This window comes from Thermobia domestica, chromosome 2 (assembly GCF_964235325.1).
Source record: "Thermobia domestica chromosome 2, izTheDome1.hap1.1, whole genome shotgun sequence".
Taxonomy (NCBI): Eukaryota; Metazoa; Arthropoda; class Insecta; order Zygentoma; family Lepismatidae; genus Thermobia; species Thermobia domestica.
Window position 1 is genome coordinate 317,663,866 of NC_137455.1, and position 22,710 is coordinate 317,686,575.

Sequence of the window (22,710 nt, forward strand, 5' to 3'; positions counted from 1 at the left end):
ATCATCACTCGATTATGTCCTGTAGGGTAAGGGACACGGATGATTAAGGCAAATGCATCATGATGGGAAAAAATGGATGGAATGAGAATATAGGAGGAAACGAAAGTACCCGAAAAAACCCACGGGCACGCTGTTGTCTACCACAAACTTACTTGGCCAGGAACCGAACCAGGGACCTCATGCATGTTTATTGTATTACCAATATGTTCATAAGTATAATATTTTACCCCAATATTTTATGTGTCAATATTTCGATACTTTCGTATAATTTATTTATTTACAAGTAGTATATGTATGTGTTACTCTTAGGGGAAAATTAACAATAGACTTAGTCTGCAGTTAATAGTGTATATATTGTATGTACAGTATATAAATAAATATTCCTCATAAATAGATAATAAACCGTAGTAGACAGAAAAGGATCACACACTAGAACTTTCTATTACGTCCGATAGATGTCGACGGCTGGAGGATGTTGTTGCGATCAAGGATCTTATAAAATAGAGGATCTGCCCTTACAAAAAAATCTTGAAGCCATACGTCACAGTTTCGCCACCCCTACTCTGCTCACTCTGCCCAATAGGATTGCAATGTTTTGAGCCAACAATCATGGCGGAAACGAAAGTAGCCAATCAGACGATGGCAGAAACGTTAGTAGCCAATCAGACGTGCCGATGCTAGGTTGTTTTTTTGGCTTCATCGATTTAATAGGATGAAGATACATATGGGCAGATCCTCTATTTATAACATCCTTGGTTGCGATCTAGTGGCGAGATGTATATAATTTCTACTACATTTGTTTCAGTAGTACAAAATAAAATTAAAGGATAGCTAGCGTTCATATAACCGTTAGCCATGAAAATGTTAAGGAGCGAGCTCCATCAACGAACTCGAACGTAATATTTGCTGTACTTATCTACTAAAAAAAAGACTTGATAAATTATATTCAGCCTAGGACAGGATCTCCACCGAGCTTCGAAGCAAGCTAGGTCGGGTGGTTTTAGGATCTCCAATGCTACGTGAAAGCAGTGAAGAGATTAAGAGTCACAGAACTCCCAACAAGCTCTGAGGGCAGATGATAAGCCTAGAGTGCGGAAGCAAACTAGAGACTTTGGGATAGATATCTCCTAGAGCTCCAGAGCAAGCTAAAGGTGGAATGACCAGTCGCAGACTAATGTCTTTCCTCGGAATCCTTTCGGTTATATAGGTGCTCCAGGTGAGGTGGTGGCGCTGCTGTTCTCATGACGTCATGTGACCAGTGGTGTCGCTGTTGTTTCATTCGTCTGCAGCCACACATGGAATCCTAGTAAGACACACATGGTTGATTGTAAATAAAAGCACGTGTTCGGTGTTTGTAAACACAACTATGCCGGATATTGCAATATTACTCATCATGTTATTCTTATTCACCGTACATAGTTATTAAAAGTAATATTTTATGTATTTTATATGAATTTTTTATGTATTTTGTATGAATATTTTTTGTATTTTGTATTTTATGTATTTTGTATGAATATTTTATGTATTTTGTATTTTATGTATTTTGTATGAATATTTTATGTATTTTGTATTTTATGTAATTTCTTATTCTGTTCCTTTCAGGATATTGGATTAGGAAACAGAACGAAGTCAGAAGGAACAACACGGCAGTCAGAATTGTTACTCCTACAACTTAACTTCCCTTCCCCAATTTGATTCCGAGGTATGTCATTTCTATATTCCATATCCATCTTTCCTTTTTATTAAAAAAAAAGAAGAAAGAAAAAAGTTCAATTCTTTTACAATATTAACCTCTTCTTAACGTGAATTTTTGTAAAGCTTACTTTTGAGATTTGGCGTTATTTTATTATTTTTACTACAGTAAAACTTCCCTTAACGGACATTTCTCAATAGCGGACATTTCCATAAGGCGGACAAAGTTATTTTTTTTTTTTTTTTTTGTCCAGTTAAATACGTGTATATATTGTGAGAGATCACCCTCACTTTTATGAACATTTTCGAATACGGACACGAATAGTCTTTTTAAACCTCCAACGACTTAGTAACCTTTTCACAACGAACAGGAATTATTCTTAGCTAGTACGTATTTAGCATATAAAATACTTTCTGCAACTAAAAGAAGATAAATAAAATATTCTTCAATAGACACTTTCAAATGATCCAGTACTTACAAACAAATTTGGATCAGAAACTAGTATCCCCATAATTACATGGCAGACAGCTATTGCAGACTCTTTCCCAAGAAATTCATAAGTCGTCATGATTCTGTAATCTTTCGGTACATGGTGAGGTGAAAAGTACAGCAACACCCTTTTATTTTTGAAACGGCTTGAGAAAAGATGACTAAACTTTGTATGTGGGTAATTGGGATGAGGGCGCACCATATGGTGCCATTTAGCATCATAGCGGCCATCTTGAAATCCTTCATTTTGAATTCAGCTCCAATATTTCAGATGGGAAGACGAACATGCGATACATGATTTTAGGCTAGAATTTTACTAGAAATACGAATCTGAAGTTATTTTTCATCTAACTTTAATCAGTAATGAAATTTTGTGAAGTAAACTTGTTGTTATACCACACAGTTCGCGAACCTCTCGTGACGGGGAAGAATTTTGATATAACCTCTAAATGAAATTAAGAAAAATAAATCAAAACAAGTTTTGTATATAAGTTTAGAAAGTAGGGCGAGAAAATTTTCAAGAATAGACGAGACAAGAAGAGACAAGTAAACCTTATTCTCGTGGACAACACTATAATCTGTTTCACGTAACCTGATAGGAAAAAAAAGAAGTTTTTCCCCCACCACGCTCAAGTGCAGGTGAATGTTGGTGTTCTGTCTTCCACTATCAGCCCCCGCACACGGAAGTATAGAGTGTATCTAAATATGTCTAAATAATAAATTACAACTTTCATAACAACACTACGTGTTTTAAAACACTTAATTACCTTTATCTGTATTAGTGAGGAAGGAAATTTTATTGAACAGTTGTATTGTTTATTTTCCTTCTTTTTCGCTGTCGGGCTTGTGACATAATGTTGGAATGGCAAGGGATGGCAGGGTTGGTAATTCAATGGGTATTTACTTATTGATACAATGATTTCATAATATAAAATCGAAAACCGAAAATGGAATCTTTATAAGTTTTACGTCCCATGGTTATGCTGGCTAGACTAAAGGGAGCAGTGATGAGAAATGAATGAAATTGTGAAATGAAGGAAGTGGGAGGAAAAGGGAGATCCACGAGGAATCCCACACACGCGGTGTTTGTCCACCACAAAGTTCACTTGGCGCGAGTTAGGATCGAACCACGGACCTCATACACCAGAGGTGGACGCTCAACCACTGAGCTACCGCGGCCCCAATATTAGAAAAGTTTAACGAAAAAATCAATTAAAGACAGCTTAATTAAGACAAAAATTAAAAACTAATTGTTTGTTAGTCGGGATTGATAGCTAAAAGAAACAGCAGTGCTTTCTCAACATTAGATGCGAGCGAATTGACCTACGAATTTAAGAGTTTGCACGATTCTGTTTATTAAAAAAGCTTCCCTCTCTGTGAAGGTCAGCGACTTGCCTTCCCCTTTTGCAGTGGTAAGTGGTGGGAGGTAGGGGAGTTTCCTATCAGGTTGTTTGGAACAAACTTTAATGGCCTGGGGTCAAACCAGTGGCCCGTAACACAAAAGGTGAGCGCTCCACTACTGAAACGTAATACAATTTCCCTAATTTTTTAAAAAATTGAAATAAAGTATTGGATTAAAAATTATAATTAAGTGTACTACGCATATAAAAACTGAATAATTACACAGTCACACATAAAAGAATAAATAAATAAATAAAATAAGGTAAGAGTTCTGTGCACCTGACCTCAGTGTATAGATTCGATGTATTTTGTTACACAAAATCGGAATTTCGAAACCCCAGGAGAATCGACTGTCTTTTTTTTTTTTTTTTTTGTTATGAGCGAAAAATTTGAGCGATTTTGGATACGAAGGATACACGTAACACAACTAGAAAAAAAATCTGTGCAGCGGACCTCAGGGTGTGGATTTGAAATTTCAAAACTCTAGGCGGATTAACCGTGTCAATTTCTTTTTATGGGCAAAAATCTTTGGCGATTTTTGATAGGAAGGATACGTGTAACACAGCCATACAAACAAACAAAAGTTCTGTTCAGTGGACCCCAGGTTATGGTTTCGATGTATTTTGTTACACATAATCCAAATTTCGAAACCCCATGACGATTGATCGTGCCAATTTTTTAAGAGTGAAAAAACTGTGTTCTCCCTTTCCAAAATCGGTCAATTTTTTCTTCCATAAAAAAGCTGACATAGTCAATCGTCCTGGGGATTCGAAAGTTGGATTGTGTCTAACATAATATATGGAGTCTATACCTTGAGGTCAGGTGCATAGAACTCATTTTTTTACGTATGAGTGAGTGTGTCTGTCTCTTCATTATAGAGTTGTAGATATTTATTTGCCCTGCTTACATCGATTGAATATTCCTGCAGTGAAGAAACCTTCATAGGAAAGGTGCCGTATAACCTACAATTGTTATTTTTTATTGAGAACTAGTCTTTCCAAGAAAGAAAAGATTGTAAATCTCCATTTGTTATTTTTGTCCATATTATTTTCTTTCTTCTCAAAAGAAGAAGAAGATAAAAGAGAAAAAATAATTAAATTTTTCCGAGGAAATCTCGAGGGCAAATAAGAAACATCAAGCACAGAGAAGAGAAAATTTAATGAGTCTCTCAAGAGATTTTGAATAATTAATTGGAAATTAGTTGCCCGTTAATAACTTCTCTCGCATCTCCTTTTAAGTACAGAGAACCAAATGATGTATCTCAATTCTCAAGGTACACGCTAAATGCTATTTCAGTTTCTCGTCCTTGAAACATAAGTAGGTATTTACTTTCTTTCTCTTTTCGCCTATTTCGTTCAGATTTCCTATCACATTGCATTAGTGAAATATATGAAATATTCTCAGGTAAAAAATACCACAGTAGGATATTAACAAACTGATTCTCTTTCTTTTCTTTTCTCTTTCTTTTCTTTTCTCATTTTTTTCTCTTTTAAATTTTGTGTGACTGTAGAAGACAACAACGTATGATATTCATGTGATGAATGGAATTTTAGGTTCCAATGCATTTACAGTATACACGTTTCATAACCCCTACATGCCAAAACAAAAGTGATTTTCGGATCTACGTCCGTCTGTTCGTCTATCCCGTTGTATATATACTTACCTAGAGACCATATCGTCCAGCATACCCAGAACAAATTTTAAATTTCAGATTTTCACAAGATTCTGCTGTTTTTTTTAATTTTTTATTCATGTTTTGAACTTTTTCTCCAATTATTTTAACTAAACTTTCACAATGCTCCTTAGTATAAATACATTATATTACGTTTTTGAGATATAAAAGGAAGACTCTTTAGATTAAAGGGAGATTCAGGGAGTTTCTACCAAGGAAAGCCATTCTTCTTAGCATCTGCACTACCACACTTTGAGAATAATATTAAAAAAAAAAAAAACAAGTAATTCCTGCAGCACCTGATGAATAAATATCCTAAAATGTCAGCAACCAAATAATATACAAAGTAAGATGGGTTACATATAACCAAGGGGTTGAGTGTATCTTTGCCACAGAATTTTCATTGCAAATTTTTCAGATCTTCTTATCGTGAAGATTGAGTGAAACTTGACACAGTAGCTAAGGGTTGGCTGGTATTTCTATTTGTATTATCGCGTTGAGTCATGTAAAGCGCGCTTGCTTGTAGTGCGTTGCACCTTTGGTTATATCCTCTTCCAAGTAAGTTTGTGGTGGACAACATCGTGTCCGTGAGTTTTCTCGGGGTAGTCCCATTTCCTCCCACTTTCTCATTCCACTAATTCTTTTATCATCATTCACTTGCTTTAATCCTTGTCTCTCTTGTCCTAAAGAGGATAATCGTGGGACGTTAAACTGAAAGATTTCATTTCATTTTTTTTTTATTAAAAATGAGTAAATTTCAAGATGAGAGTAACTTTGTTTTTGGAACAAATTAATCCCCTAGTTTCGAGTGCCACTGTGGTTTAATGCCTGAGCAATGAATTTTGGAACATAACACTAGATATCAGAATTATTTCAAAGAGTTGTTTAAATTATTCTTGTAAAAATAGACGTGTAGGTGACGCACTACTTGGGAACGTGGATATTTAAATATGAGTTACATAATTTATATATACAGTAAATCTATATATTGCTTGCGGTATTCAAAAATTAAAATGAAAATCATTATGGCAAGAAACACAAAATAATTACACCACTTTTTTTTACAGCATGTTTGTACTGAAAAATTAATAAATATTGGAAGTTCGTATGAATATTGAATATGAATATTGCAAGACTTACCAAACGATAGTTCTCATCAACCTATATAAATGAAAATGAAATTTACCTCTGTTTCTTCATCACAGAAAAAACGGATGAACCATTTTAAATGAATTTTTAAACAGATCTAGGGCTCGTCTTCAACTGGGTTTTTTAATATATCATTTTGATTCGAATATCTATGTTAAGAGGAAGCAAACGGGGATTCAAATTGCATCTAAAAAGAAGAGTACTTCAGAGGTCTCTCAAGTTAAGAAAATAAAATGCTGCTCGTGAACTCTTCATTTAGAAAAAGAAAAAATAGAAGTAGACACATTCAGTATTTCGAAAATCCTGAACCTAAAGAGGAATATGGGATAATTTCTATTAAATTTTAATTTCCGAAATTGTATTCCTAAACTACCCAATTTGGGGAAACCGCTAAACCATTTGACATGATTTTTGCACATAGTTAGTTAGCACTTGGCTCGAGCTGTATTCTTATCCTTGGGGGGAAGGGGGGTTAAAGCTGTTCGCATGGATAAGAGAAATGGTGTATTTCACGAGAACCTCAAGTTAGAGAAATGAAACTAGACATATAAACCCATTGTTAAAAATAATTAAACACGTGATTTTAGCATCTTCAAAAATTCCTCTTTTAAATGGGGCTTTTTAAATAGTACTTCAATTTTCCATTTTGTATTACTAAAATGCCCACTGTGTGGAAATAGTAGCTAAACATTGCATTCGTCTTCAGGGATTGTGATGAAGAGACCGAAGGTGCGGACATTTACTGGCCCAAAAAATAGGTATAAAGCCCGATACTGATCAACTCATTGCTTTTTATATAATTTCTTATTGTTATTCATCAGATAGACTTATTTTCTTCCTTATTTGTTCTTAAAGCCTTTTTACTTATATCTTAAGCTCGGAACAGCCGTGGCAAATGAAAACATAGACTAGAATGTTATATTTGATCAATGCAGGAGTGTGTTAAATATAGGTGCGGAGCTATGAATGGGAGTTTGTGATTGGTTTAGGGATGCTGGCTTCTGATTGGCTATTGGTGTGTCTACGAGAAATAGCTTTGTTGAATTTCTGTATTTTTATTCCTGAAGACGGCCGACCTTCAATACCTTCACCTGGCTGATAGTCCAAGAAAACTAACTGAAATCACGTCGCCAGGAAAAAAATTGAATTCTTTCTTCAGTAGCAAAACAGTTTAAAATGAATTTTTGGAACATAGCGTTTTACTAAAGCTGTTTTTTTTTTTCGGGACTTCAAATATGCCTTTCGAATATTTTCCACAAAGAACAAGCATTTGAGGTAGTCAAGAATATCATCAAGCTAGTACCATCTGAATAACAATCATGGCAAAAAGAACAGAAAAAATGTTGAAATCAAACTTCAAACATTCATATTTAAATTTCCATTGAGTTTACAAAAAAAAAAAAAAATCTCACTATGCACTCTTTACCGCGAAACTTCCATTTGTATTCTCCTATGCGATTCTCGTTTGCAACAACATAAGTACAAAAGTCTCATCATGAATGTTTCATACTTTGTCGCTGGATGAGCGTTTTTATTCTTTTCTTTTCTCTTTTTTCTCTTTCTTTTTTTTTAAAAAAAAACAAGCTCAGAAAGTGCTACAATCTGATTTTACCTTTTCGTTTGAAACATAAGTTTACACCGAGTTCTTTCTCTCTTTTTTCAACATTTCTTTTCGGTTTAACTACTTCACGATTCCCTATATGTTCTTCGTTCTCGTACTTCTAGATTAAGTGAACTAGAGGAGTTTTGCGAATTTTTAACTCTCTTGTTTTTTTAAAAAAAAAAAGTTCACACGCAGTTACACACACTCATTACGCAGTCGTAGTTACGAGTGTTAATGACATTCTGCAAACGGAGCAAAACTTCTCTCCCATATTTTTTATTTTCTCTTACGACCCGTTCTGTACTGTAATAACTTCTTTGTTGCATAGGGAGATTCTAGAGGATTTCAGAGGGCTCTCTACCGTGTATAAAAGAGTATTTTTGGTGGTTTAACTGCTACTGCATAAATTCTAAGTAATTACCGTTCCTCTTTCTTTTTTAAGTCTTAACAACTGGTAGCAACAAATGCGTAATTAAGGGTTGCTTATATTCTACGTCGTGTGCTCAATATAAGTTCTTCTTATTGTTAATGATGTTGTTTGTACTAATTGCAATGCTAGAAACAGATAGAGAAATTACGTGAGAATTTTGATTAAATAATGTGCAGTGAATACGTTAAACGTAACTTACCTTACCAAGTCAAAACGCAAGCTAATTATGTTCTATAGCTATTGGGCTTACCTAAAATTTGTGTTAGAGGGTGTTTGGAGTATTTTTGGGGAGGTCCACCAGTAGTAGTCATTATGTCTAGGTAGTATTGAACTGGAATTATTCTACTCTCGCTAAAACAATAAGTAATTTTAAAGTGCTGCCACCTGTATTCTCAACAAAAATAATAATACTAAATTGTTTCTATAAAAAAACAAAGACTACAGATGTAGTGTGAATTTTTAACGTATATTAACCATATCTAGCCTAGAGCAACCATAGTTCTCTTAAAAACGTGTAGAAATGTTTTGCGAGTTATGAAGTTTGAAGCACAAGTTCGGACCCGGTGAACTATCCTCTTGGGTGTGCCCTTGTATACATGGTTGGAAATGATGATCCAGAACTAAGGAGACGGCCATTAATATATACAGTTTAATGGAACTGCATCATCGCTTTTTTTTTTTTTTTTTAAATCTTAACTCTTTGTTGAGAACTGATGTCGTTATTCTCTAAGGGACGAAGAATAAAACGTAAAGTTTTTGGTGTTTTTTATATCTTCATGTCATTCTATTTTTTTTTCTTGAATTTTTAATAAGGGGACGCCGTTTCCTCACGTTCCTGCTCTTTCCCACCTATAATGACATGATTGTGCAACCATCTATTTCCTAGCCTTAAGATATAATTTTAAAGTGCTATTTGAGTAAAAATAAAATTTTGCTTTTGAGCACAAGATAATATTGAAGCATTTCTCGGAATTCATATTTTAAAGAAAAAAAAAAAACGAGAGCGGGTTCATTTCTAATTGCACGAGTGCTGTAACATTAAACTAATAGCAGAGAGCTACTATTACATTTATACCTGCATCACTCCTATCTTCTACTGTCCACAAAGAGCTCTCTCGTGAGCGTACGCGTCTTTTTTTTTCTTTTTACGGAACCAGATTAGATTCCCGATCAGATTCCATGTTAACCTGTATGTCCACGTCTCATATAGCTTCACTGCTGAAAAGAATGCTAAACTCTTATTTAATCAATCAATATATTGTCCACAGGTAGTTACAGCAATTTGACACCCACCCGTAGTCTATTCTCATAGAAGTTACGAATTTGTCATATATATATATATATATATATATATATATATATATATATATATATATATATATATTAGAGATTATCTATCGGCAACCCTTAGTTTCCTTTCTCTGTTATTAAAAATAGCTCACACCAAACACACATGAAAATTTGTATCATTTAGTTACAGAAAACGAGAGAATAGCTAATACAAATAATCACTAGGCAACATACTGACACATATACAAATTCAGATATACCAACAAACATATGAGAAAACACACATTTGTATAAATGTTGATGTGAAATATCTGCTTCAAAAGCAAAATGAAAGGGGAGAAAAAAGAATGGGCGGAAATATCGCGTTTAAAGCTCATAAGATGAGCAGCTAAAAAAATGGAACACTGACACAATTTTTTTGTGTCTGTGACACGGCAATTGAGGCTAAACAGGATGTTTTTATTTTTTGTGAAAATGCGTTGGCAGAGGATGTATGGATCTGAATAGTTCGGATGTTTTTTTTTTTTTTTTTTTTTTTTAATACTAAAATTCCAGCAGCTGAAGGTCATTATGAATGTCTGCTCATGTTCTGAAAATAAGAACATCATATTGATAGTTCGAACTTGATCTTGTGAATAATATACCGTAATTAAAGAAAAGATTTCTTGATTCACAAGCATGAACAAGATATTTTAACACTCAGGCTGACTCAGTGACTCAGCCTTCTTATGTGCGTAGTTTTGAAGAACCGTAATCTGATCTGCAATTCTCACATTTACTTGCTTTAGATTACATGCATTTATGAAGAGGTAGGAAACAAAGTAGGAAAATATGTGGGTAAAGCAACTGCTGCACTAGTGTAAGAATCGAAATTTGGCTTCTGAGACAGTTTCTACTCTTAAACTGCCGTCGAATACCCAAATTTTACATATAAGAGAACAAATGCTCAAGCCAGTAGTAAAAATACTCACGTTTGGATAAATTTATAATTTCCCTTTTTGTACTAATTTTAAGGATGCTGAATGAAACGAAACTATTTCAAGACAAATTTGTTCATGTTACCTCAAAGTTCGGATATTTATATTTGTTCATATCCTAACTAGATGCAAAAAAGTAGGCTCTTTTCGGACAAAGTTTTTTTTTTAAAAAAAAAGACCGGCTTTTAAGAAAAAAACGAAAGTTTGTGATAAAAACGAAAATTTTATTTTTTTTCCCTCGTTTTTTATTTTCTATTCAAGTACCACTTTTGCTTTCCTGTAATAGTTCTACCATGAAGAAAGTACTTTTACAACATAAAACCAGTTGAGAATATTCTAAGAGCATTACCAGAACAAACTTAAAAAGAATTAATTTTTTCAATACCAATACCAGTTATTGATTCAATAATTATTGCATCATTATTTACTGACTCAATAATTATTGAATCAGTAAGTAATAACGCAATAATTATTGAGTCAATAGCTCATAACGCATAATTATAGAATCAATAACTGGTATTGGTATTGAAAAAATTAATTCTTTTAAAGTTCGTTCTGATTCCAGTTATTGATTCAATAATTATGCGTTATGAGTTATTGACTCAATAATCATTGCGTCATTATTTATTGACTCAATAATTATTAAATCAGTAACTAATGACTCAATAATTATTGAGTCAATAACTCATAACGCATAATTATTGAATCAATAACTGGAATCAGAATGAACTTAAAAAGAATTAAATTTTTCAATACCAATACCAGTTATTGATTCAATAATTATTGCGTCATTATTTACTGACTCAATAATTTTTGAATCAGTAACTAATGACTCAATAATTATTGAGTCAATAACTCATAACGCATAATTATTGAATCAATAACTGGAATCAGAACGAGCTTAAAAAGAATTAATTTTTTCAATACCAATACCAGTTATTGATTCAATAATTATTGCGTCATTATTTACTGACTCAATAATTTTTGAATCAGTAACTAATGACTCAATAATTATTGAGTCAATAACTCATAACGCATAATTATTGAATCAATAACTGGAATCAGAACGAGCTTAAAAAGAATTAATTTTTTCAATACCAATACCAGTTATTGATTCAATAATTATTGCGTCATTATTTACTGACTCAATAATTATTGAATCAGTAACTAATGACGCAATAATTATTGAGTCAATAACTCATAACGCATAATTATTGAATCAATAACTGGAATCAGAACGAACTTAAAAAGAATTATTTTTTTCAATACCAATACCAGTTATTGATTCAACAATTATTGCGTCATTATTTACTGACTCAATAATTATTAAATCAGTAACTAATGACGCAATAATTATTGAGTCAATAGCTCATAACGCATAATTATTGAATCAATAACTGATATTAAACAGAGTGTCAAGTTAGCCAAGAGGATGACTTAGGTAGGAAGTCGAGCAGAGTGACGGCAAGGATTTACCAGGAGTCAAGCTCGGGACTCTGGGTCCTAAGATATTGCGGACTCCGTCTAGATAGTACGACCTTGAGGGTTCCAAGAGCAGGGAGAATATTCAATTGTGTCAGTCGTGCCTAGGCGATTGCGTACTCCCACCATGTCCACGACATCTAAAAGTAAACCCTTGGGTGCCAAGTGTCGATAGAACCCAAAACAGCAGTTTGTAAAGGGCTCGGAAAGGGTTACCCTAGAAACAAATCTACGTGATCGGTGAAAAACCCTAACGGGCGCAAATGTTGCACCAAACTCTTAAGGTTAAAGGTAGGTACTTGTGGTAACCAAAAATTTCATGAGAAGAAACGAAATAGTTGTCATCGTCCTGAAAAGAAAGTTGATTTGTCTGCGCACGGCACAAGGGCCAAAATGAAGTTGAGAAAACGTTCATCTTAGTGCAACCAAAGACGTTGGGAATATCTGGGGAATCGTCGCTAGTTGGCCAGTGGCCACTGGTTACTATTTGGTACCAAAATGGTCACTATCCTTTTAGGTATTGATGAACTCAATATAATCCCTGAGATATGGCTCCTTAAATCCCCTGAAATCTGATCCTTTTTGGCCAATATCTCGGAAACGGTAAGAGTGACGCGAAAAATTCCATCTCTTTTTTCAGATAGTTTTTAATGCTCCATCGAATGGGGGGCTCAAAATTGTATATATAAAAAAAAAACGCAAATAACACACACACACACACACACACACACAAAGAGGCATAGAGTTGAGTTGATTTTGAGTTTAACGTCCCGTTCAACAGCGAGGCTATATGAGACGTGGACCTACTGATTAACGTGGAATCCGAACCACATGAGCTCCCGCCGGGAATCGAACCCGGGTCTCCCGCGCCAAAGACGCGTACGCTAACCGCTTAGCCACGGAGGAGCTCTCAAAGAGGCATAGAGTATTTGGTAACGTATTTTTTAAGTTTGTTGTAAAATACTTGTGAGTCCTATGCTTAGCCAAAGGCTAGCTAACTTGACTGTTTCTCAAACTGGCATTGTATTGTTGCCAGCAAGTGTAAGTTATGTAACCACGATATTATGTGTGACATGTTGGTTGCCTAACTATCATACCTAATGGCTGGAGGTCATACATCTTGTCATTTAGTTTTTATGGTTTCCTAACTTCGAACTGGAAATCAAGGAAATTAAGGAGTACAATAAACTGATGAAATAGGTTTAAAAAAAAAATGTTTTGATATGAAATTTCCGTTACATCGCATTCTTCGTTCGGGAAACAGTTTTTCTGAGCCTCGAATATTCTGTTAGAACGCAATATGTGTGTATTTTCTTTTAAAGCCATAAACGGCTATTTTGTGTTTGATGTTAGTTTAACACGGCAGTGAAACTTCATTCTTCACTGAATTAATACTTTATTTATTGTTAATGTTTCAAATAAGAATCTTTCCGATAGCATCTTTCACTTTTTAATCTCCGAATCTTAACAACCTCAATAAATAATATTGAGGTTATACTTTATTCATAAATATTAATAAGTTTTATGTCTCACATTTTCAGAACGGGTATTTGCAAACAGTATTTTTCTACAGAATAGAGTAATTGGGTATCTTTTCGTGTTGCAATCGGATATGGAAGATGGAACGTACTATTATATTATTCATTACGACTGAAATATTGTAAAAGAGACCCAAAATTTCCCAGGCCGTAAAAAATACCCTGTTTTTATTTTTTATTTTTAATTCGAGTTTTGTTTCGAGTCCTTGCGTTTGAGACCACTTTTTCCGTAACTCCACGGACATATATGTTGAAAAGTGGTTCGATTAGATTCAGGATCTTCACGACACTTTTTACCAGTAGCATGAACGTTAGCGTTCTTGCACGATTTTCTTACGCATGACCTCCAACGAGAGTTTCTATAACAGTGCAAATAGTTCGTGGCTCAATCCCAAAAACATGACTTCTCTGATGGAAAAACATTGGGTTCGCTGATAGTTCTCCAGTTTCATGCCGAGTGAAATGGTAACTCAGGATTAAAGCGCTTATCTCTGGTGCGTGTGGACAAAAGTCAATGGATAGCTTTTGTGAATGTGTCACTGAATCTCTGAGTTCCATAGACCATAGAGGTAGTAGGTAATTTACACTCAAACGCAATCATTTTTTCTTCTTTTTAATAAAATTTAAAGTTATGTGTATACTTAAAGACTAAAAGTATTAGTGCACTTTCATGATGAAATGGCTGTCAGTGTGGTGCAATCGAACGGTTTGAGGCGTTAGGCTGACTATTTGAAGCTAAACCCATTGGAGTTCCGAGCCCCTGGTAAAGAGTCTATCCTGAACGATCTATTAAATCGGAAGTGATATAAATCCACTACCACATCCGGTTTTAATATGAATTGAGAAAATAGCACGCCATATAAACCAAACTTTTTCTTGTAGTATACAAGTAAGATTGCTACTTCTTAAATGATTTAGAAAAAAATGATTCAACAGTCTACTTCTGATGAATAAATAAAATAAAAATAAAAATAAAACCCACTCGTCCGTTTGTCCATATCACCTGCTACACAATATGTAGACGAAACATGTGTAGCACATATTCTAAATTGTACGTACACTTTAAAGCAAACTTTATCCCACACTGCTAATAGTGGTTGTTTTGGTGGTTGTAAGCCGGAAAACAAGAAGGGCGAAATTAGTCCAGAAAGAAAGAAAGACCAGCAAGAGAGAGAGAAAGAGAGAGAGAGAGAGAGAGAGAAATGTTGAACTTACGGAAACAAATTGCCTGCCCGAGGCGCAATGCTAGCCACAATGTAAACATGGCTGGTGAAGAGATGTGAGCGGAATTCCGGCTGAAATTCAACCACCAAAGATGCTACTGTGGTCGGAGTTCGAGGGAGAGAAGAAAAAGGACACCGTTTGAAAAAGAAAAAAAGGTTCTTCTATACACAACCCACTTGACTTCGACTGTTTATTCTTCTAGATCACTAAGTTTCATTTAATAATAAGACATGTAAGAAAACAAGCTATAGGCCTGTAGGTATTTAAGGTTATCATGTTTCGTGAAACATGTTCCTTTTTAATGAAAGTTTGAAAACTGTAAAAAAATAAAAAAGTATATTCGAATACTTTGAGAAAAAAGATGATGTTTTTCAGCGTCGTTAAAGAAAGAGGTAAACCTATGTAAAAATGGAAATTTGACCGGAAAGTTTTGCCAATTCTCTATATAATATAGTGTACAAAATACATTACCGGGAGTTGTCTTCATCGTTGTTGCAAAAGATATTCTTTGCTCCAATGATCAGCAAATAATGTCATTAGTGTTTCCTAGGAAACGAGATAAAATGAAACATTAGATTCGTTTCGTAAATTTTGTAGAAGTCTCACCTCACCTTGATTCTCGTGAAGCTTTTATCGTCTTGTTACAAAATTCTCTCCGTCTCGTTGTGTAAAGTTATCTCCTGATCTCCCCCTCCTCTTAATTTTATCTACAAACTATTAGAATATTCCACGCGTCACGAGAGATTCACGATAACATTTAAACCATGTCTGTATCCTTAAAATTGATCAATAAATGATCTTCGTTGTGTTCGTTCAATCACTTATAGTTTTTATACTAACTAAACGGCGTGACAAACATCTTTGCATTTGAAGGCGGCGCTCCAAGTTCCCTTTAAATGCTGCTAGCAAATGAGAGGCCAGCGGTATTGCCACGTTTATTTTGTACACATCCACGTTTATCCCCTGTCACCTGATCGAGCTGTAGTTTGTCTGCTTAGCCATAGCTACACCTCTTTACTACTTGGCAACGTCGCACCAGAGCTTGCGTTTTATTCGTTTAGCTGAAATGCCAAGATGTTTGTCACAGGCTTTAGTTCTGTGGCCTATGGTTAGATTAAAATTGAGGCCGCATTCCGCAAAGCTCTCCATTTACTTCTGCCTGTAGCCAATTGTATTCATTTTCTGTTTTGTATTCCCATTTTTGTGAGATCCATCTTAATATTGTCCTCCTCGTATATAATTACTGTAACAAGCCTAAAACAAGATAGTAATATCACCAGTCACAAAATTGGTTCTAAATAGTTAGGATGTTTAAACTACAAACTTTGATACAAATCCCAATAGTGATTCCATTTTGAATAGTAAGTCCTGTCTTATGTAGCCTTGGTGCTGAAGACAGAGGTCAACATCAATCAATCAATGTATAAAATTTTGTTCGTCACCCATGGCTCTTTTAAAAGCTGTATTCTCGAAATAATTCGTAGAAAATATCTGAAGTTTGAATTGAAATAAGGATATTGGTTGAATTAATCCATGCAAAAAGAACTTCAGTCGTCAAAATGGTGAAATTGAGTTAACATCAGATTTTTATTCCTATTGGGTACACTTATGTTTCTATGCATAAAGATCTTCAGTTTAATTGGTCTAACATTCTATAAACATAACTTCGATTATTCTAGGCAGCAGGGGCTTGAGTCTGTGACTGAAGCTCTTTCTTCATGGAGAATTATATTTCTGTTTTATATGTTAGTGCAATAGCTATTGATCTCATCCCATTCGATTGTCATACCTCCAACGACTGGAACCTGGCAGAAAACGTCGTAACACAGTTCTGTGTTTTTTAAAAATAGAATAAAAAATAATAAGTAAATCAAATTACATGCATACAGGGCTTCGTCTATAATTTACATGGAAGAAAGGCTGCAGTCCACCGTGGATTTTTTTTTACTATGACAATGAACATGAAAATGTTTTTTCGATACAGTATTCGATTAATGTAATTGTTATTTACACAAAAATAGCTCATTTCATGGGCGCCCGAAGAAAACTTTCTAGGGGGGGTCTCAAATCCTTGGTTGCCATATTACTTTTGGTATTTTTTTTATTTGTATTAAGAAAATCTTAAGAAATTTAATACATTTTCGTGAGCCAGGGAGTCTCGGACCCACTCTGCCCTCCCCTTCGGGCGCCCGTGGTTTATTTTGATTTTATAGTTTCAAAACTGCAATGTTTTTTTTTTTCTTCTTATTTTTCTCAAAATTAAGTTTGACTGAAGCCCTTTTGGCATTAACTGATTGAGTTGTTATGTGGATCAAAGAATGCTTAAAATAATTCCATTGAATTGAATTTATGAATAAAATTACAGTGCTTTCAAAGACAAGTACCCAGTTTTCGTTTTTTCGTTTTTTCGTTTTTGAAACAACGTTTTCTATAACTTTTCAATTTAATTAACGTATATTAAACTGTGAAAATTGTTCCTAAATATTATAACTAGACTGAACATTTTATCTTCGCACAGAAAGGCGGTTGCAGCTACATATAACCAATTTTGCTGGTCATAATGGAAAGCAGTGACACCAACTTTGTGGAAAAAAATCCCATTTCGTGGGATTTTCTGGCCTTACTTTTTAGAAAAGAGATAAAGGGAATTCTTGCCGAAATTGGCAATAAATATGGAATTTCTCATACGTATATCTCTCTGTAACATACAGTAAAAAAATCTACGAGTAAAGAGTAGACATAACAAGTCATGAATAAGCGTAAAATCAATGCCAACTGATATATATAGGGTGTCCCAGGAGGAAGGAGCAATACTTCGGAAAATGGTAGTATGGATGATTCTAAGCAGAAAAGTTCATATGAACATGGGTCCTAATCTCAACGGCTTGAGAGCTACAGGTTGTGAACCATTTTTGACTTTATATTTCATATTGCTCACCCTGCAGCTGTTCTACAGCGGCAAGACATAGCGGATTTCAAAGATGATGATATGGCCTTTCCAACCGTATGCAATATGTCGCAGTGGTGTCTTTGAAAGTGAAGTTATTGAGGAATATTTGGGAATCAGTGTTGCCATTCAATTTCTTTAAATAGCATTAACTTTCCGAAATTTCCCTCAATAGCTTCCCTTCCAAAGGCACCACTGCTGCATGTTACATACCATTCGAAAAGCCATTCCATCACCTATCAAATTCGCTATGTTTCACCTCTGCAGAGTAAATACAAGGTGAGCAGTACGCAACATAAAGTCGAAAATGGTTCACAACCTGTAGCTCTCAAACCGTTGACATTAGGACCTATGTTCATTTGAAATTCTTTTTTTTTTATTGCTTAAAATCACCCATACTAATATTTTCTAAAATATTGCCCCTTCCTCCTGGGACACCCTGTACATTGTTGTTATCTTGAAAAGTGCAAGTAGTTTCTGGCGTGATTTATAATGTATAATTTTTGAAAATTAAGGGCTAAAAGTAATCAACTCCTGAAATGCTTGACAAGAAATATATAGAGGACGAAGATTTTCAAGTATCGTTACATTCAGTAGAAAGTGATAGCACAAAGACGTGATGGAGACACTGTATTTCTGACAACATAATATGCTTGTTCTCGATTTTTTTAAAAATATACATATTCATAAATTATTTTGTAAAAAAATGGAAGATTAGAATTTAAAGATAATTCATACAGAAAAGTTGGAAAATTAAGTAGTTTCATTCTTTTTACATTATATATATATATATATATATATATATATATATATATATATATATATATATATATATATATATATATATATATATATATATATATATTTGTAATTAGTGCTATGTGGGAATTTCAATAGCAAAATGGAAATTCTTGTATCTTGAGATGGGGATTTTATAACCTTTTAGTTTGGTATCACTGATGAAAAGCAGGATTCATTTGTTTCAGGTGATATTGCACCCCGAAATTATTTGTATCTTCTAAGACTTAGAAAGAAAAAAACTCTAGTAAAAAACAGTGAAGGGGACCATACGAAACTTACATTAATGAATGAATTTATGTTGGTACTTGAAACAGTCAGTAATAATCGTTGTGAAGCAGGGTGCACCCCAAAACTCAAACTCACTCAATTCCTAACTCAAACTCAACATACATTTGTACACTTTCTCAATACAATCATACTCGTTTAACAGGAAAATGATCGGTGTAACATGAAAATTTGATCTTACACTTAATATGTACTCTTTTTCTTATAAAAACAATATAGTTTTAACAATTGTTTTTTTTTCCCTGAAACTATAGGTGGAAGTACAGGGTGGCTCAAAAGTAGGTATACACTACTGAATTAATCAAGTATAACATTCTAGCTTATAGGTTTATTTGCTTCGGCTTTTCCGAACTTAAAAACACATTAAGAACAAATAATAACCAAACTAAATCTACCTGTAAATAACAATAATAAACGATATAAAAGGCAATGAGTTGATTAGTATACCTACTGTATACCTACTTTTGGGCCACCCTGTACAACACTTTATTTTAACTTATCGTCTTTTCTGGTGCGGAATAATAACTGTTAAATAGTACACACACACAGACAGAGTGGCTTGTAATGGAACCCTCCAAAGTTTGAACTCCCCTCAACAAAAATCCGTGGGTTCACGCCTGATGTGGACCGAAAACTTTGTTTTCTTTACATTGAAATGAATTGTATCATGAAGAATAAGATGTGTTTTCATAATAATAATAATAATAATAATAATAATAATAATAATAATAATAATATAGCAGAATTTGATACATAAAACGACTTCGAAACATTTTGTGAAACTCTTCTCATCATAGGGAATGCAAACACATGATGTGCTTATTTGCCCCCCCCCCCCCTTGGCATTTGAAACTTTTGAGTTGGACCCCGTCTGGGATCCTGCGGTGACCCTGGGACATTTCTTTTTTTATTTAGATATATTCTATTTTTTTAACCTGTCTCATTGTTTCAGATCAATAGGAGTGGCCATAGACTTTTCAATGACGCTTGTGTTGACATTTCGACCCACTGTCATTTTGTACAGGCTTACCGTCAAGAGTTGATACTTGTTTCATCTTCTTTCACTTAACATCAGCTTTCCAACGATTCTCAACTTGAACCCCTTTCCCATTTCAACATTTTGAATTGGGCCCCGTCTGGGACCCTGCGAGCGACCCTGGTACATTTTTTTTAACTTTGAATCATTATACTTTGAAATAATGACATATCCGTGTTTTTGTTTTTACAACTATCCCACCGTTTCAGATCCATACGAGTGGCCATAGACTTTGCAACGAAGATTGTGTTGATATTTTGACCCACCGCTATTTTGCACAGGATTATCGTAGAGAGTCGAGACTTGATTTATATTCTTTCATTTAACACCCACTTTCATACGATATGCAAGTTGACCCCCTTTCCATTTAAAAAATTTTGAGTTGGACAACGTCTGGGACCCTGCGGTGAACCCTAGGATAATTTATTTTACCTTGATACGTTGTACTTTTGAAATGATGAAAAACATGTTTTTCTGTTCTCATATCTGTCTCATCGTTTCAGATTTTTCGGGGTTGCAACGGACTTTAAGACACGCTTAAAGGTGTTAATAAAAATGAGTAACGTGTTGCCCTCAAGTGGAATGCTTGAGACCTCCCAAATTTTGATAACCGGTTTTGATCTTACCTTGATCCAAGCTTTCAGGTAATATACATCACCCCCACTTTGTGGGTTCAGGTTCAGGTACATCCCGGATAAGAGTAAGAAATGCAAGCCAATTCACATAGACACACTCATTCGTTCACAACTTCATTTCTTCATTCGTAAACAACAATAATATTTCCAATAATTCCTTGTAATTATACGGAAGAATGTGACAGTCTACCAGTGCTACATATAACATCTGTAGTTTGTTGGTGGGGAAAAACTTAAATAAAATAAGCAATTTAACCTTATTTTGAGAATGAATAAGTTCTTGATACAGTTCGTTTTTCTACTCCAATCTAAATGCACGCTTAAAATATTTACAATATATAATCTTTAGAAAATTAAAAGCTTAAGAGTATTCAGTATTACACTTTGTACTGCTTACAGCATCCAATTATAAAATCCCTCTGTTTGAGAGGCGGTTAGGTAATATTACTTGAAGGGCTCACTACGCTTTTTCTTTCTTTCTTTTTTTTTTCATTCGCGCGTCAATATAGGGTTCCGTCACGGTTTTAATGAAATGCCTTTAGGACAAACCGAAGTGCGTGTATACTGCATATACAAATGCGACTATGTTTGCCTCTTCCTGTGTGTGTTAGAGGAGTTTGAATACTGGCACAGTGTGTGTAGAGAATAAATAGAAATTTTGGAACGTAATTAAAATTTTAATTAATGTATTTGTTCCAGTTTCCGCCTCGAGCTCTTTGTTTTATATAACAAAAGCAAAATATCACATCACACGTCTTTCTCTCTTTCCATTTTCATGCAATAATATGTTAATGTTTGTTTCGTCTTCTTTTAGATTGTTTGGCTAATAAATATAAGATAACAGTTCTATTTTGTGCTTTCAAAGTTCATAGTTGACTTTTGTAGTAGTTTAGTGACATTACAGAAAATTTATACTGTAGCAACAAAAATGTCTCTGTAAATACAATTATTTTAATTTCATATCTTTATAAACAATTCTTTATTTATAGGCGGATATAGAACAGCCATGTTTGGGAAGGGAGCATAAATATTATCCAGGGGTGTCCAACACGTCGATCTTTTGTCTACTAATGGACCGCCGAAGTCATGAGCTATGATATCAACCAGGAATCTTACAAAATACCATCTCGATATGCAGAAATTCCCATTTCCTTGTCAAATTTTCCACGCGCTATACTAATTTTCAAAATTTATAAGATATGAAAATTGAAACTGATATACATCATTATCTTTTTTCAATATTTGAGTGAATTATTCGTAAACCTCTAATAAGTATTTCCCTGAATTAAAAGAAACTATTGAAATTGTTGATGAAAACAAGTACCGTAAAACGGTCCTACTTTGACATTGGGGGTTACTTTGACATAGAGCGGGGCTACTTTGACATATGAGTGATTCTTCCTTTCTGTGAGCGTCGTTGCATCTCGACGCATGTTCTAGCCGCTGGACGTGAGCGTGTATGGGTCACTAAAGAAGTAGAGAGCCGTACTGACCTCATGGTGGAAGGAGACCCAATGAAGCAGATCGATTCCCAAGGAACAGCTCCCTGATCTACTGTCCCGACTCATGGATTCTCTGGCTCCCATCATAGGCGAGAACCTTAAGACAGGATTCCGTGCTACAGGTCTGGTTCCCCTAAATGTTGAAGCTCCCCTTTCAAAGTTACCCAAAGAACCCGATAGCACATAGGTCAAGAAAGACATGGACACAAACCTTCTGTAATTTCTTCACGATTCCAGAGCGGGCCCAAGCATCAGAGCGAGGACAAGCGGAGGGAAGATTTTGGTTTATCCTGGAAAGCGGTTGCTCTCACGGAAAGAACCGGAAACTGGGGCCAGATATGAGGGTGGAAGAGGGAGACGTCGAAGAGCCCTTGGTGACGGAAGAGACGGTCGTCGAGGAACCCCTGAACTGGAAACCGCACAACCATCACAGTTCCAAAAGAAACCTCACCAGGGAAAGAAGGCGAAGAAAATAAAAGGGTTCCGTAAATACTTCTGACGTAAATACTTCTGCCATTTGTATGTGTGACTTTCGAAATTACAAGGGCGGAAAAGA

The 22,710-nt window shown here is 34.7% G+C and overlaps 1 protein-coding gene across 1 annotated transcript in view; it reads left to right on the forward strand.

Moving 5' to 3' along the window:
- The window catches only part of LOC145678640 (aminopeptidase N-like), a gene marked incomplete in the record, with an annotated part of 683,740 nt that overhangs the window by 379,503 nt on the left and 281,527 nt on the right, over positions 1-22,710 (forward strand). The window contains 1 exon segment of the mRNA XM_081749006.1: positions 1,603-1,702.